Genomic DNA, 16,932 nt, shown 5'->3' with positions numbered 1-16,932 from the left:
AGAAACTGTATTCATTATTAACTGCTATTTGTAATTATTTCCTCCTCTCTACGTAATTCTGTAGCTCTCAATTCGTTCGAGCAATCAATCATTCATGATAGGAAACACAGTCATAGCTCAGTCACTAAAAATGATTCAGAAATTTTACTTGTTAGAATGAAATCAGGCAAGGATTCTTCTTCTCTGCAGGCTCGTGCTTTGCAGCAGTCTGCTAATCTGTACAAATAAAATGCCTTGTAATTTTGGGAGCGTTGTATAATCAGTCGGGAAACCTCAGATCAAGCAGATATTTGGCTTTGATGAAGTTTAAACTTCCAAAGAAGTAATGAAACTCTTGGATTATTAAATGCAGGTTCGTATCCAGTCTTTCGGAAGTTCCCTTCTGATTAACAACCATGCAATATATCGATGAATATAATTAATTCTTAATTGTCAAATACACACCTTTCGTATAAAGGAGCTATATATATATATATATATATATATATATATATATATATATATATATATATATATATATATATATATATATATAGACACACACACACACTTCTAGAAATTGAAATAAGAACACCGTGAATTCATTGTCCCAGGAAGGGGAAACTTTATTGACACATTCCTGGGGTCAGATACATCACATGATCACACTGACAGAACCACAGGCCCATAGACACAGGCAACAGAGCATGCACAATGTCGGCACTAGTACAGTGTATATCCACCTTTCGCAGCAATGCAGGCTGCTATTCTCCCATGGAGACGATCGTAGAGATGCTGGATATAGTCCTGTGGAACGGCTTGCCATGCCATTTCCACCTGGCGCCTCAGTTGGACCAGCGCTCGTGCTGGACGTGCAGACCGCGTGAGATGATGCTTCATCCAGTCCCAAACATGCTCAATGGGGGACAGATCCGGAGATCTTGCTGGCCAGGGTAGTTGACTTACACCTTCTAGAGCACGTTGGATGGCACAGGATACATGCAGAAGTGCATTGTGCTGTTGGAACAGCAAGTTCCCTTGCCGGTCTAGGAATGGTAGAACGATGGGTTCGATGACAGTTTGGATGTACCGTGCACTATTCAGTGTCCACTCGACGATCACCAGTGGTGTACGGCCAGTGTAGGAGATCGCTCCCCACACCATGATGCCGGGTGTTGGCCCCGTGTGCCTCGGTCGTATGCAGTCCTGATTGTGGCACTCACCTGCACGACGCAAAACACACATACGACCATCATTGGCACCAAGGCAGAAGCGACTCTCATCGCTGAAGACGACACGTCTCCATTCGTCCCTCCATTCACGCCTGTCGCGACACCACTGGAGGCGGGCTGCACGATGTTGGGGCGTGAGCGGAAGACGGCCTAACGGTGTGCGGGACCGTAGCCCAGCTTCATGGAGACGGTTGCGAATGGTCCTCGCCGATACCCCAGGAGCAACAGTGTCCCTAATTTGCTAGGAAGTGGCGGTGCGGTCCCCTACGGCACTGCGTAGGATCCTACTGTCTTGGTGTGCATCCGTGCGTCGCTGCGGTCCGGTCCCAGGTTGACGGGCACGTGCACCTTCCGCCGACCACTGGCGACAACATCGATGTACTGTGGAGACCTCACGCCCCACGTGTTGAGCAATTCGGCAGTACTTCCACCCGGCCTCCCGCATGCCCACTATACGCCCTCGCTGAAAGTCCGTCAACTGCACATACGGTTCACGTCCACGCTGTCGCGGCATGCTACCAGTGTTAAAGACTGCGATGGAGCTCCGTATGCCACGGCAAACTGGCTGACACTGATGGCGGCGGTGCACAAATGCTGCGCAGCTAGCGCCATTCGACGGCCAACACCGCGGTTCCTGGTGTGTCCGCTGTGCCGTGCGTGTGATCATTGCTTGTACAGCCCTCTCGCAGTGTCCGGAGCAAGTATGGTGAGTCTGACACACCGGTGTCAATGTGTTCTTTTTTCATTTCCAGGAGTGTATATATATATAAAGGAGCTCTATATATATATATATATATATATATATATATATATATATATATATATATATATATATATATATATATATATATATATATATATATATATATACACACATTTTGCTCCTTTATACGAAAGGTGTGTATTTGACAATTAAGAATTAATGATATTCATCGATATATTGCATATAGAGGGAAACATTCAACACGGGAAAAATATATTTAAAAACAAAGATGATGTGACTTACCATACGAAAGCGCTGACAGGTCGATAGAAACACAAACAGACACATAGATACATACAAAATTCAAGCTTTCGCAACAAACTGTTGCCTCATCAGGAAAGAGGGAAGGAGAGGGAAAGACGAAAGGAAGTGGGTTTTAAGGGAGAGGGTAAGGTGTCATTCCAATCCCGGGAGCGGAAAGACTTAGCTTAGGGGGAAAAAAGGACGGGTATACACTCGCACACACACATATCCATCCATACATATACAGACACAAGCAGACATATTTATTTGTGGAACTGCTGTAACTGACTATAATGAACAAGTTTTAAATCTGAAGGAAGTGTGGAAACATGAAAAATACCATGTCTGAAATGAAGGCAATAAAAAAACAGCTGAATGAAGTTTAACCACACAGTGTACTTACCTGAAAATCAAAACCTGGATCATACTACATAAACACAAATTCTTTCAATGAGCCCTGTTTTCATTAGGGAGCCAAAAGAAACAGATGATAGTAATATTTTTATTATGCAGCCGTCTTTCATTAGACTAGCATTTTCACTACCAAAATGTGCATTTGATTTAAACAACAATTAAAGACATTTTTCAAGCTTGCACATTGTTTTATGCATTATAGAGGGGACATTCATAATGACAGACACTCATATATGGATATGTTGTACTGGCAGTCTACATTGTGACAGGTAGAATGGGTGAGAGACAGGGGAGATGGGAGATGAGGGGAGTGCTGTATGGAAGAGCAAATAACACCGGGAGGGACAGGCAGCAAGGGAAAGGAATAGAAATGTGGCATCAGTGAGCTCACTGTCACTAAGGAAAGGGATCTTTCATATGATTAGATTAAATTAGATTAGATTAGATTAGATTAGTACTTGTTCCATAGATCATGAATACGACACTTCGTAATGATGTGGAACGTGTCAAGTTAATAAAAGGTGCCTATACAAGATATTACATTAGACAAAAATAAAATATTACATGACACTCAATATTTTATTTATTTATTTATTTATATTTTTACTATATCCAAAAATTCATCTAATGAGTAGAAGGAGTTGCCATTAAGAAATTCTTTTAATTTCCTTTTAAATGCTGTATGGCTATCTGTCAGACTTTTGATGCTATTAGGTAAGTGACCAAAGACTTTTGTGGCAGCATCATTTACCCCCTCCTGAGCCAAAGTTAGATTTAACCTTGAGTAGTGAAGATCATCCTTTCTCCTAGTGTTGTAACCATGTACACTGCTATTACTTTTGAATTCATTTGGATTGTTAATAACAAATTTCATAAGTGAATATATATATTGTGAGGCTACAGTGAAGATTTCTAGCTCTTTAATTAAGTGTCTGCAGGATGATCTTGGATGAGCTCCAGCAATTATTCTGATTACACACTTTTGTGCAATGAACCCTCTTTTACTCAATGATGAGTTACCCCAGAATATGATGCCATACGAAAGCAGAGTATGAAAATAGGCATGGTAAGCTAATTTACTCAGATGTATATCGCCAAAATTTGCATTGACCCTAATAGCATAAGTAGTTGAACTCAAATATTTCAGCAGATTGTCAGTGTGTTTTTCCCAGTTCAAACCCTTATCAATGCATACACCTAGAAATTTTGAATATTCTACCTTAGCTACCGATTTCTGATGGAAGTCTATATTTATTAATGGGGTCATTCCATTTACTGTGTGGAACTGTATATACTGTGTTTTGTTAAAGTTTAATGAGAGCCCATTTGCAGAGAACCACTTAATGATTTTCTGAAAAACATCATTTAAAATTTCACCAGTTAATTCTTGTCTGTCGGGTGTGATAGCTATACTTGTATCATCGGCAAAAAGTACAAGCTTTTCATCTTCGTGAATATAGAATGGCAAGTCATTAATGTAAATTGAGAACAGCAGAGGACCCAAGACTGAACCTTGTGGCACCCCATTCTTGATTGTTCCCCAGTTTGAGAAATAACCAGTTTTTTGTATATTGTGAACTGTTAATTTCAACCTTCTGCACTCATCCAGTTAGGTATGATTTAAACCATTTGAGCACTGTCCCATTCATACCACAGTACTTGAGCTTATCTAGAAGTATTCCATGATTTACACAATCAAAAGCCTTTGATAGATCACAAAAAGTCCCAACAGGTGACTTCCGGTTACTCAGAGCATTTAATATTTCACTAGTGAAAGTATATATAGCATTTTCCATTGAAAAACCCTTCTGGGAACCAATCTGACATTTTGTTCAAACTTAATTTTTACAAAGGTGTGAAGCTACTCTACAATACATTACTTTTTCAAGAATTTTGGATAAGGCAGTCAGAAGAGAGATTGGGTGGTAGTTGTTGACATCAGACGCATCCCCCTTTTTATGCAATGGTATATCAACTGCATACTTCAGTCTATCTGGGAATTTACCCTGCTTCAGAGAGCTATTACATATGTGGCTAAGATTCCCACTTATTTCTTGGGAACAAGCTTTTATTATCCTGCTGGAAATGCCATCAATCCCATGTGAGCTTTTATTCTTGAGATAGTTTATTATCTTCCTACTTTCAAATGGAGAGGTGGGTAGAATTTCAATTATATCAAATGGTGTGAGTAAGGCCTCTTCCATTAACTGCCTTGCTTCTTCTAATGAACATTTAGACCTTATTTTCTATATAACATTTAAAAAATGATTATTCAAAATGTTTTCAACTTCTGGCTTGTTGTTTATCAAGTTTCCATTTGCTTTGATGGTGATGCCATTATCCTGTACTCTTGGTTGTCCTGTCTCCCTTGTAATAATATTCCAAATTGTTTTGATTTTGTTATCAGAGGTATTAATCTCAGACGTGATGCACATGCTTCTGGACTTTTTAATAACATTTCTTAATGTAGCTCAGTAGTTTTTATAATATTTGGCTGTTTCTCAGTCATTACTCTTTCTTGTTGTTAGATACAGTTCCCTTTTGTGGTTACAAGATATTTTTATTCCTTTAGTAAGCCAAGATTTTCTGCATAGTTTCCTATAATTATATTTAATTACTTTCTTGGGGAAACAGTTTTCAAATTCTCTTACAAGTGTATCATGAAATAAGTTATATTTTAAATTAGCATCAGGTTCCTTCTACACCTCATTCCAGTCTAACTGCTGAAGATTTTCTCTGAAATTTCTAATTGTTGAGGCATTTATTGATCACACAACTTTGGAGGGTAGTTTTGAATTACTGAATGGAACTATGTCATATACTGTATCTAGCTGAGCATCATGATCAGAAAGCCCATTCTCAACAGGACAAGAATTTATGTTTTTAAACCTCTCTTGGTCTATAAAAGTGTTATCTATCAATGTGCTGCTGTTCTTTACTAACCGAGTAGGAAAATTAATGACAGATGTCAAATTGAAGGAACCGAGCAAGACTTCCAGGTCATTCTTCCTATTACACTCTTTCAGTGAATCAACATTGAAGTCCCCACAAATAATAATTTGCTTTCCCCTATCTGACAGATAGCACAACAAGGCATCCAAGTTTTCCAGGAATAAATGAAAGTTTCCTGAAGGGGACCTATATACTGTTACAATTATAAAAGAGCCCTCCTTCAGTTTAAGTTGACAGGCACATGCTTCTATATGTTGCTCTAGACAAAACTTTTTTGTATCTAAGCTTTCTACACAGTGATAACTATTGACATATGTGGCAACTCCTCCACCCACCTTATTCTCTCTACTCACACATGCAGCTAGTTTATAACCACTGATATTTACCTTTTCCATATCAGACACAATGTGATGCTCAGACAGGCATAGTATATCTACTACATTATCAGATTCAATGTCATCCAAACAAACCAGGAGCTCATCTACTTTATTCTTCAATCACAGAATATTTTGGTGAAAATAGTAACATTATTTTTTACTTCACTTCTGTGAGAATCTACTTTTTTTCTTTAATCCACCAATATTTTGGTTAAATATGGTAACATTATTATTTACTTTCCTGTTGTGAGAATTTTATGAGTTTTGATCCTCTTTAGCACCTGCCTGCCTGAACTTCTTATTGGACACTGATATTAGTCTAAAAAAGAGGTACATCCATGAGTACTAGTGTCCCCCCTTATTGATTTCGCTAACAACACTGCCAGTTTACCCTTCCCTTTCCTATTGAGATTTAGGCCATGCCTTGTGAAATCCCCCCTATCAATAGCCTCGACAGGAACCAATCCAATGTCTGACAGAGTGGCCGCCCTACACAACTGATCCAACTTCATATTTACCCTCCTGACGGAGCGGTTCAACTGGGGCTGATCATGCCGCAGGCACCAGCCCAACATTGGTATGGGTCGTTGCCAAGGCTATTTTCACCAGGTCACACTCAATTCTGTAGCCCTGATCCCTATCAATACTGTTTCCCACTTCCCCCACTACCATCACATGATCATGCTTTGTGAATCCCTTGCACAAGGAACCTATATCCTGTACCACCTGGCTAAGACTTGCGCTTGGCTTGAAAAAGTTTGTGACCTGGTACCTGATATATGATGAAGTGATGGAATTATCTTTGTGTGTTGGTAGGAGGGGGGAGGGGGGGGGGGATATTTGGGGACGATTGGAGTAGGAGAGTGCAGGAAGAGGCTAGCAGAGATGGAAGTCTGGAGGATTGTGGGACCAAAGAATGAATGAGTGTAAGGCTGATCAAGGAAGTTGTTATTGGAGGAGTGAGAGGAGGGCAGCATCATCCAGTTGGTGTAGGTTTTGAAGCATCCATTTAAGCCAAGTACATTGAGCTCAAAGAGCATTTTCTGTAACTCAGTGGTCAACTGTAACGTAGACCACAGTTTGGCAACGGTCATTCATTTCGATGGGTGACTTTTTTTGTGATCATGGCCACACAAAAGACCATGCAATAGTTACAACATGGTTGCTTTAATAGGTTACCCTGCCTCTGATAGAATATGCTATGCCTATGACAGGACTGGAGTAGAATGTGCTGGGTGAGGGCGTAGGACAGGTCTTGAAACTAGGTATTCAACAGTGGAGGAATATTACCCAAGTGGAAAGTTTTCTGGATAATGGATGGCATAAGAATGGGCCAGGATATTTTGTAAATTGGTTGAGTTGCAAACCACCATTTTAGAAGAAATGAGGACAACTGCAGCACAATTATAGGTAGTGGAAACCAAGGCAAAGAATCTGCATAAGTTGTTCCAGTGTGGTAAGATATTGGGTAATGTGAGTATGTGTTCCTATGTAGCTTGTTCACATGGGCAGTTGGAGGATTAGGGGTGTGCATGGATATGGCATGGGATATCAGTTTGTGTAATAAGTTTGGATGATAGTGCTTGTCCGTGAAGATCTCAGTAAGATCTTTGATACACTGCAGATGCTTCATGAATAAGTGTCCAAAGAACAAGGGAGATGCCTTTTAATGTGGAAGAAGCAGCAGCTGTCAATGTAAAGGTAATACTGATGGTTTGTGGGCTCGACATGAACAAGGTATTTATCAATCAGTTAGCGAATTGGAGGTCAGCATCCAGGTAGGTAACACAGTGGGTTGAGGAGAACACAAAAAGGAAGTATTTAGTTTTTCCTGTGTTTTCTTTACAGTATATATTGCTTAAATTTCTTGTGTGTTTTTGTATTTAATAGATTTATTCTCATGTTTTGTCAGGGGTTAGTAGTGCAGTAGTTGCTCTTTTGTTTGTTCTGAAAACTAGTGATCACTTGATTCAGCATAGTTAGCCACTTAGGCTGGCTATAACTGTCACCTGTGACACATCTCCATGGTAGTAAGTTAAGTATTTGGCTCCTCCTGTGATTTCTTGGTAGTATATACTACTTATATTCTGTGCAAGTTTTTTGTATTCAAGAGGTCTAATCTCATGTTTTGTAACGGTAAATCCAGGAAGTCTGTAGCTCAGTTGTCCTTTCTTCTGAACAGGTAGTGTTATGTCCTGCCTACTCATTGAAAATGGGGTGTAGACCACAATTCAAGCAAATCATATTAATGAATTTTTATTACAGTAAGATAAATGACAATACCTTACTTTGTGAATTTACAACGGTATGTCATAATCAGTTTGTGATAGTCAAATAAGAAGTCTCTTCAGTGTATACAACTACTAATACAAGTGAAACAATACAGTTCATAAGTCGCTGCTGTATTATTCATAGAATCTTCAACTGGGCACGTCCACTGGTTTTGTTCCCCAAACCTTCATGTCAAATTCACCTCTGTATTGACTTTATGTCTACAGTCAACCTCCAAACTGTGATTCATACTTATCCATTGCCATGCCCAAAGGATTCATGACAGATTAGGCACTGGTCGTTATTTTACAAAACTTGATTTGCGTGACGCATATCTTCAAATACCACTAGATGAAGAATCTCAAAAAAGTGTGTGTTATGAACATTCATTTAGGATTGTTTAAATATTTGTGCTTGCCTTTTGGCAGTGCTTCCACACCTGCCATTTTCCAACAGTATTTGGAAAAACTGACTACTCAAGTGTCAAACTGTTCAAACTATTTGGGCAATATTGCCTTAGCAGGTCATACATCTGAAAAACACATTGCAAATTTGCGTGATTTGTTTTGTGTGTTATCTGATGCTGGACTAAAGTGTCAACTGGACAAATGTAACTTTTTTAAACCTGAATTACACACCTTGATCATGTCATAAGCAGTCCAGTTGTACCTTCTCTTCAATTACTTTTGTTAGCCATACGAGATTTGCCAGTTCCTTGCAATGTCACAGAGTTGTAGTAGGTTTCAGGGAAAATGAACTATTATAGTTCCTACTGTACAAATCACAGCTCCATTGCATCACTTGTGTCACAGAAAATGTCCCCATTGCTTGGACAGCTAAGTGCCAAGAAGCTTTTCAAAAACTTAAAGGTACATTACTCAGTAATTGATACTTGGTTCACTTTGATCCTGAACAACCAGTTGGTGTTCCAAGATACACTTCTTCTTACAGAATCAGTGCAGAGCTTTCACAAGAATTGGTTATAAAGGCAGGCCTGTTGTTTTCATATCAAAAGTGTTGTCCAAAGCTCAGTGTAACTATTCACAAACAGAGAAAGAGGACTGGCTATTGTGCATGTTGTCACCAAATTCCACCACTACTTGTATGGCAGAAAATTCTACTTAGTAGTGGATCACAAGCCATCGTAGTCCTTGTTTCATCCGATGAAGCCTGTTCCTGTGTGATCTGCCCAAAAATTGCAATGATGGGCTTTCTTGTTGTCTCAGTACCAGTACGAGATTGTGTATCATCAGACGGCTAAACATGGTAATGTAGATGTGCTTTCATATCCTCCGATTGGCCCTGATACAGACCTTGATGCTTCTGCTGCATCTTGATGTCACATCGATGCTCAGGATTCTGAATTACTTCATTCCTTTCCTGCGAACTATAGGAAAATTACACAGACCAGGGAAGCTGATTCTGATTTGAACATTTTGCTACAATACATTTGCACATCTTGGCCTCACTCATTGCACAGCATAAAGTACTCTGTAGTGTGCTGATACTTTGCACATCGGCATAGCCTCACTATACAGCAAGGTGTGATTCTTGTTCAAAATGACATTAGACAGTCACATTTGTTCATCCCTAAAGCCTTGGAAAATAAAGTGTTGCTCTTACTTCACCAAGGACACTGGTGGACTGTTCATATGAAACAGTTTGCATGTCAACACTGTACGTGGCAGGGTATGAACATCACAGTGTCACACATGTGAAGAAAATCAGTCCATTCCACCACAAAAGTTCTCTGCTTGGCCTGATTCACAATCACCTTGGCAATGTGTGCGCATAGATAAGTGGGCAGGAAACAACAGGTAGCTACACAGTTCATGAAGGTATCAGCATCTATTGCTGACAACACAGGAGGTTAGCAAGTTGAGTGTCTAGGTATCTGTGAGCTTTTATATTTTACTTTTTCAGTTAGTCTTGCCAAGAAGGGTAGAAAATACGTACTCTGTGAGCAATAGCAGGAGGAGCTGGCCAAGCAGGAGGAGCTGGCCTCAGTTCACAAACAGTTGAATGTGGTTTTGGCTATAATCAGCCATCTTCAGGCTGCTTGCTCTTTGTATAGTGGTGGTGGAGATTCTGGCATATTACATGGGACACCTCAGTTGTCACTTGTTTTGGTCATGGGCCCTGCTGTTGAGGCACCTTGTACTGAATGCAGTGGGTCTGCCCTCACTGCACTGTATGTGGTGGGATGCAAAGCATTCATGTCACTAGTGGCCGAGGGCCAATGTGGAGGCTGGGCACCTACTTTTCATGTGAGTAAACATGCGGTCAGTTCTTCAGCAGGGACTGAGCAGGCACATGCAAGGGCTTGCTAATAATCAGGAACTCCAACATTAGGTGTGTTACGGAGCCCCTGAGGAAGATTTCATTCACTGCTGGAAAGAAAGCCAATGTGCACTCAGTATATCTTCTGGACAGCCTCACTCAGAATGTGGAGCTATCGAGCATGCAGGGTGCAATCATCTGCACATTGTGGCTCACACTGGCACCAATGATAACTGTCACATAGCCTCTGAGGCTATCCTCAATTCCTACAGGCAACTGGAGGAGTTGATGAAGACAGCTGCCCTCACACACAGGTTGCAAGCAGTGCTTGCAATTCACAACATTGTTCCCAGAGCCCATCAGGGCCCTTTGGTCTGAAACTGAGTGGAAGGTCTCAGCCAAAGGCTTTGTCAACTCTGTGATGAACTTTGCTGCAGATTTATAGACCTGTGTTATTGGGTGGGAAATTGTAAGACTTCCCTTGATAGGTCAAGGGTGCACTACATGAACAAAACAGCCACACAGGTAGAGGACTACTCGAGGAGTGCACAAGGGTTTATTTTAGGCTAAGCAGTAATTTAATTTTCAGACAGTGATAACAAACTACTTTCAGAGTAAAGACACTTTGACTGTCAAAATTTTATTAGTAAACTGACAAAGTCTTCATAACAAAGATACTGAATTTTCACTACCCTCCAGGAAAGTTCTCATGGTCAAATTATTATCTGGACCGATAACTGGCTAGACACCAAAGTAGGAAGCTCTGAGATATTTAATGAGTGATAGACCACTTACCAGAAAGGTAGATTAGACACCATATATTTTGGGGGGGGGGGGGGGGGGGTTCATTGCAGTACACCAAAATATTGTTTCTATTGGAGTTGAAACTGAATGTGACAGTGAAGTTATCTAGCTGTGTATAACAGGTATAGGAGAGAGCAAGTTAACTTCTGGATGTTTTTTCTGGGCATTTGATTCCACTGTGACAGTTCTAGAAACATTCAAAGAATTTCTAAGGATTGTAGGGTGTAGATATCCAGATCATGTGATGCTATTCCATTAAGTTTCAAGTGTGCAGAAATCTCCTTCTTCTTGTAATATTTCGGCTGTATAATGTTCAGCCATCTTCAGAGTGAGCCGCAAGACTGCCGCTCCAGTGCTCGCTTCGTCCCTTTATACTCGTGTACCACGCGACTGCGCATGCGGCCACAGATGCAAATGCGCCAGAGACGTTGGTCGGCGGCAGAGATGTGCATAATGTGCGAGTTGTATCTATGACTCTGCAGTTGATCTGTGTTGGCATACCAATATATCATTGTGAGCTCCACTGTGATGATGTCTTTGTGAGTTTATTACAGCAAGTGCCAGATTCCATGATTCATCAAGATTGAAACCACTATCTCTATTAATTAAATTTGTTTTCAAGCGAATTTCAATCGCCTCCTTCACTATCGAGTCCCAAAAGGATGATGTAGTTGCCAAAATTTCGAAATTGTCATACAACATACTGTGACCATTATCAATACAGTGCCCTGCCACTGCTGACTTCTTAGGTTGTAAAAGTCGTGTGTAGCTCCAGTGTTCTGTACATCTTTCTTGGACAGTACGAGTTGTTTGTCCGATGTAAGAAAGGCCACATTCACCAGGTTGGATTAAAGGAGGACACCTAAGCAATTCAGAGGTGTGCTGCTGGATCTGTTATTGGAAGATTCAAACAACACATAAGTGTTACAGAGATTCTTCAGGAACTCAAATGGGTATTCCTGAAGGGGAGGCAATATTCTTATCAAGGAACATGATTGAGGAAATTCAGAGAACAGGCATTTGAAGCTGACTGCAGGATGAACCTACTGTCACCATCATATATTTCACATAAGGGTGATGAAGTTAATACATGAGAAATTAGGCCTCATATAGAGGCATATGGACAGTCATTTTTCTCTTACTCTATGTGCAAGTGGAACAGTAAGGGCAATGATTGGTACTGTTACAAGATATTTTTTGCTGTGCAGCATATAGCGACTCATGGAATATCTACACTACTGGGCATTAAAATTGCTACACCAAGAAGAAATGCAGATGATAAATGGGTATTCATGGGACAAATATATTATACTAGAACCGACATGTGATTACATTTTCATGCAATTTGGGTGCATATATCCTGAGAAATCAGTACCCAGAATAACCACCTCTGGCCGTAATAACGGCCTTGACACGCCTGGGCATTGAGTCAAACAGAGCTCGGATGGCATGTACAGGTACAGCTGCCCATGCTGCTTCAATACAATACCACAGTTCATCAAGAGTAGTGACTGGCATATTGTGACGATCTAGTTGCTCGGCCACCATTGCAAGACGTTTTCAATTGGTGAGAGATGTGGCGAATGTGCTGGCCAGGACAGCAGTCGAACATTTTCTGTATCCAGAAAGGCCCATACAGGACCTGCAACATGTGGTCGTGCATTATCCTGCTGAAATTTAAGGTTTCACAGGGATCGAATGAAGGGTAGAGCCATTGGTCGTAACACATCTGAAATGTAAAGTCCACTGTTCAAAGCGTTGTCAATGCGAACAAGAGGTGACCGAGATGTGTAACCAATGGCACCCCATACCATCACACCGGGCAATACTCCAGTACGGTGATGATGAATACATGCTTCCAATGTTCATTCACCGTGATGTCGACAGACACAGATGCGACCATCATGATGCTGTAAACAGAACCTGGATTCATATGAAAAAATGACGTTTTGCCATTTGTGCACCCATGTTTGTTGTTGAGTACACCATTGCATGTGCTCCTGTCTGTGATGCAGCATCAAGGGTAACTGCAGCCATGGTCTCTGAGCTGATAGCCCATGCTGCTGTAAACATCGTCGAACTGTTTGTGCAGGTGGTTGTTGTCTTGCAAACGTCCCCATCTGTTGACTCAGGGATCGAGACGTGGCTGCACGATCCGTTACAGCCATGCGAATAAGATGCCTGTCATCTCAACTGCTAGTGATTTGAGGCCATTGGGATCCAGCACAATGTTCCGTATTACCCTCCTGAATCCACCAATTCCATATTCTGCTAAGTCATTGGATCTCGACCAATGTGAGCAGCAATGTCGCAATATGATAAACTGCAATCACGATAGGCTACAATCTGACCTATATCAAAGTCGGAAACGTGATGGTATGCATTTCTCCTCCTTACTCCTGGCATCACAACAACATTTCACCAGGCAACGCCAGTCAACTGCTGTTTGTGTATGAGAAATCAGTTGAAACTTTCCTCATGCCAGCATGTTGTAGGTGTCGCCACAGGTGCCAACCTTGTGTGAATGTTCTGAAAAGCTAATCATTTGCATATCACAGCATCTTCTCCCTGTCAGTTAAATTTCGCATCTGTAGCACGTCATCTTTGTGGTGTAGCAATTTTAATGGCCAGTAGTGTATGTACATGTAGATGTAGATAGGAGAGAAGATTTTGAAACTGTGTGAGAATGAGGATAGAGGGATTTGGCCTGGAGTCCAGATCATGAAGGAGTCTTCAGTGGCCCTGAACCCACAAGGGGTTCCGTATCTTGACTGGCTAGGAACAGTTCCTCAAACTGACTCATAAACATGCTGGCACTTGTGTGTGCTATACAGATGCTAGAAGCTATTCTGTGGATCCGTTTTTGTATCTTCCTCAAAGTTAAAGGTAAGGATACAGTTCATCAGTTGTATAAAGATGGGTTTGTAATCTGTAAGACTTTGCCATTACAGTGGCAAGACCAAGGGCATGGGGCTGTTGGTAGATATGGAGGTGTCCCAAACACTGACTAGCAAGTGTCCAGGAAATTGGGATGGGAGGTTGACAGGTGATGAAAGAAGTGAATTGTGTCCTTAATACAGAAAGCTAGGCTGTGGGCAATGAATTGGAGGTGTTGACCAAAAGTAACAATGCCATATCTCCCCAATATCCTTTCCTCCAGGAGTGCTAGTTCCACAAGTTGCACAGGAGAACTTCTAAGAATTGTGGAATGCAGGAGATGAGTTACTGGCAGAAGTAACTCTCTGAGGGTGGATCATGAGCCATGCTTTGGTATCTCTGTGATAAAGAACTTGCCTGCAAAAGGCGAACATCCCATATTCAAGACCTAGTCTATCACAAAGTTTTAATATGCCAGGAATACTCAAACCAGCACACACTCTGCTGCAGAGTGAAAATTTGATATGGTAACTAAGATTTTCCATAAAAGCACAGTAAATGATGACAGACTCTAATTTTGTTTATTTATCAGTTTCTGGAGACAATGCTAGCCAAAACTACTTGGCTATTGAATATGTCAGGACATAGTTTACAAGAAGATGATTAGAAAATTTATATATAAAAAGGAAACAATGTGAGAGATGTGCAACAAGCAAACCTTTCAACTTGGATTTGAATATTTGGGGTTTTCATTTAGTTTTTCAGTTGAGCTGGAAGCATACTGAAAAAACTTGAAGAATAGTATGCATGTTTCTGTATATTGCCAAACAAAGTGTTATCCAATTGCATATCGTTTTTCCATCTAGTGTCCACTGAATTAATTTTATAGTCTGTTCTGAATTCGCCAATACTGTCAAATATATGCACCAGATGACAGAGGTATATGACACCTGAATGATGACCTACACATATAAGTGAAATGACACCACAGATCAGTCTGGCCATCCTTTTCTGGCATAAGATTATTCTTGGTAAGTACATAAGAGTTACTCCAAAATGTAGCACTAATTGAGACAACAGAGTGCCCTAAATCAAAATAAACAAGTCTCTACATTTCAGTGTCTCTAGTTGAAGAGAACAGCATTCAGTTTCTGGACAAGACCTTGAATCCAAGGAAACTTTTCATCAACCACTAGCCATTACTTCACCAACCTTGACCACCATGTGACAGTAAAATTTTACTTTTACAAGAGGCACAGGTCAAAAACAGTACGCATTGCATTTTGGTGCACATAAATATTAATCTGTTCTCTGCAAGCCACATGCTAGTTTTACCAACTAATACCTTATTAGCAACATTACTTATATTATATTCCAAGTCTTCCATAATAACACTTGTATCATCTGCAAAGAGAAATACTTTTGAGTTATATTGTTATATGCCCTGTTTTGTGCCAGATCATCAATATACATCAAGAAAAGCAACAGCTCAAAAACAGAACCATGTGCCCCCCCTCCCCCCCCCCCCCTGCCCCCCCCCCCCCCCCCCCACACACACACATATCTTACCCCGGTCAGAGTCAAACTTCTTCCCTATTTGCTGGCACTGGAGAACATCCTTCTGCTTAATGTTTCAATTACACAAAAATATTGCATGGTCTGCATAATCAAATGCTTTTATTAAATAAAAATAAAATCCTGCTGCCTTCAGTCCACCGTTTGGCCCTGCTAGTGTCTCATACACAAAAGAGTCAACTGCATTATTTGCAGATACTGCTTTGCTGAAGTCAAACTGCAAGTCCCAAAAAATTATGTTTACTGAGATGTGTCACCATTTTACTATTCATCACTTTCTCAGAAACTTAATAATCAGCAGTTAGCAAAATCACTGACCAGTAACTGTAGATATTATCTCTTGTTCTCTTTTCATAAAGCAGTTCCACTAATGATCATTTTAATCTACTAGCAAACTAAATACACCTGCAAAATATGTGACTGAGTACAACACTAACTGCTGCAAGAGACAACTGTTGAGAGGGGGGAAGTAGAGATAGTTCTGTGTCAGGAGGCACATTCCCAGTTCACTACTTGCCTGTTTTCTTTGGAAGGATGGTGGTGAGTGTTCTCACCAGTATGGGCAATGAAAGAAGATCCAGAATTTAGTTATTTATTTCCATGAGTTATGGTGTGTCTTGACTCATTGTTGACATCAGCTGTTGATGCCTTTCAGTCCATTGCTCATTGCTCATGGCCACCAGCTGCTGTGGCAGTTTGCTGCCCATGATGGCGCTGGTGCTGGCTCAATTGGGAGGTGCTGTACCTCATCCCACTGACCAACATATCTGTTGATACATGATGATGGTTGCTGTGTTGCCCTGTAGTATGACAATCTTGGCCTGCCATTCAGGTAGGCCCTGGTTGGTCTGTCAGAGAGCCAGATGTCGTGACCAGGGGCGATAGGAAAGACTCCCGTGTCCCACCATCTGTGACAGCGGCGGGCTGTGATGGTGAGCTCTGCAACTGGTGATTAGGGTGAAGTATCCTTCTATCCCAGAAACAACTATCATTTCTCAGCAACTTGCAACAAATCTACAATGGACTTGTGCCTGTTGTCACTTTACTGTTGTCAGGGAATGTATGTTATGTGTGCAGTTGATCCATGTTTGACTGACTGACTGCCTTACAAGCTAAAACTCTGAGGTATTTATGGAGCAAAGTAGTGGCTAATGTTAACCTAACA

At 40.9% G+C, this 16,932-nt stretch overlaps 1 protein-coding gene across 1 annotated transcript in view; it reads right to left on the bottom strand.

Moving 5' to 3' along the window:
* The window catches only part of LOC124614042 (integrin alpha-PS5-like), a 586,089-nt gene that overhangs the window by 123,103 nt on the left and 446,054 nt on the right, over window positions 1-16,932 (bottom strand). The window lies entirely within an intron of this gene.

The sequence above is a fragment of the Schistocerca americana genome, chromosome 4, assembly GCF_021461395.2.
Source record: "Schistocerca americana isolate TAMUIC-IGC-003095 chromosome 4, iqSchAmer2.1, whole genome shotgun sequence".
In the NCBI taxonomy this organism is placed as follows: domain Eukaryota; kingdom Metazoa; phylum Arthropoda; class Insecta; order Orthoptera; family Acrididae; genus Schistocerca; species Schistocerca americana.
This window is presented reverse-complemented; position numbering and strand designations above follow the sequence as displayed.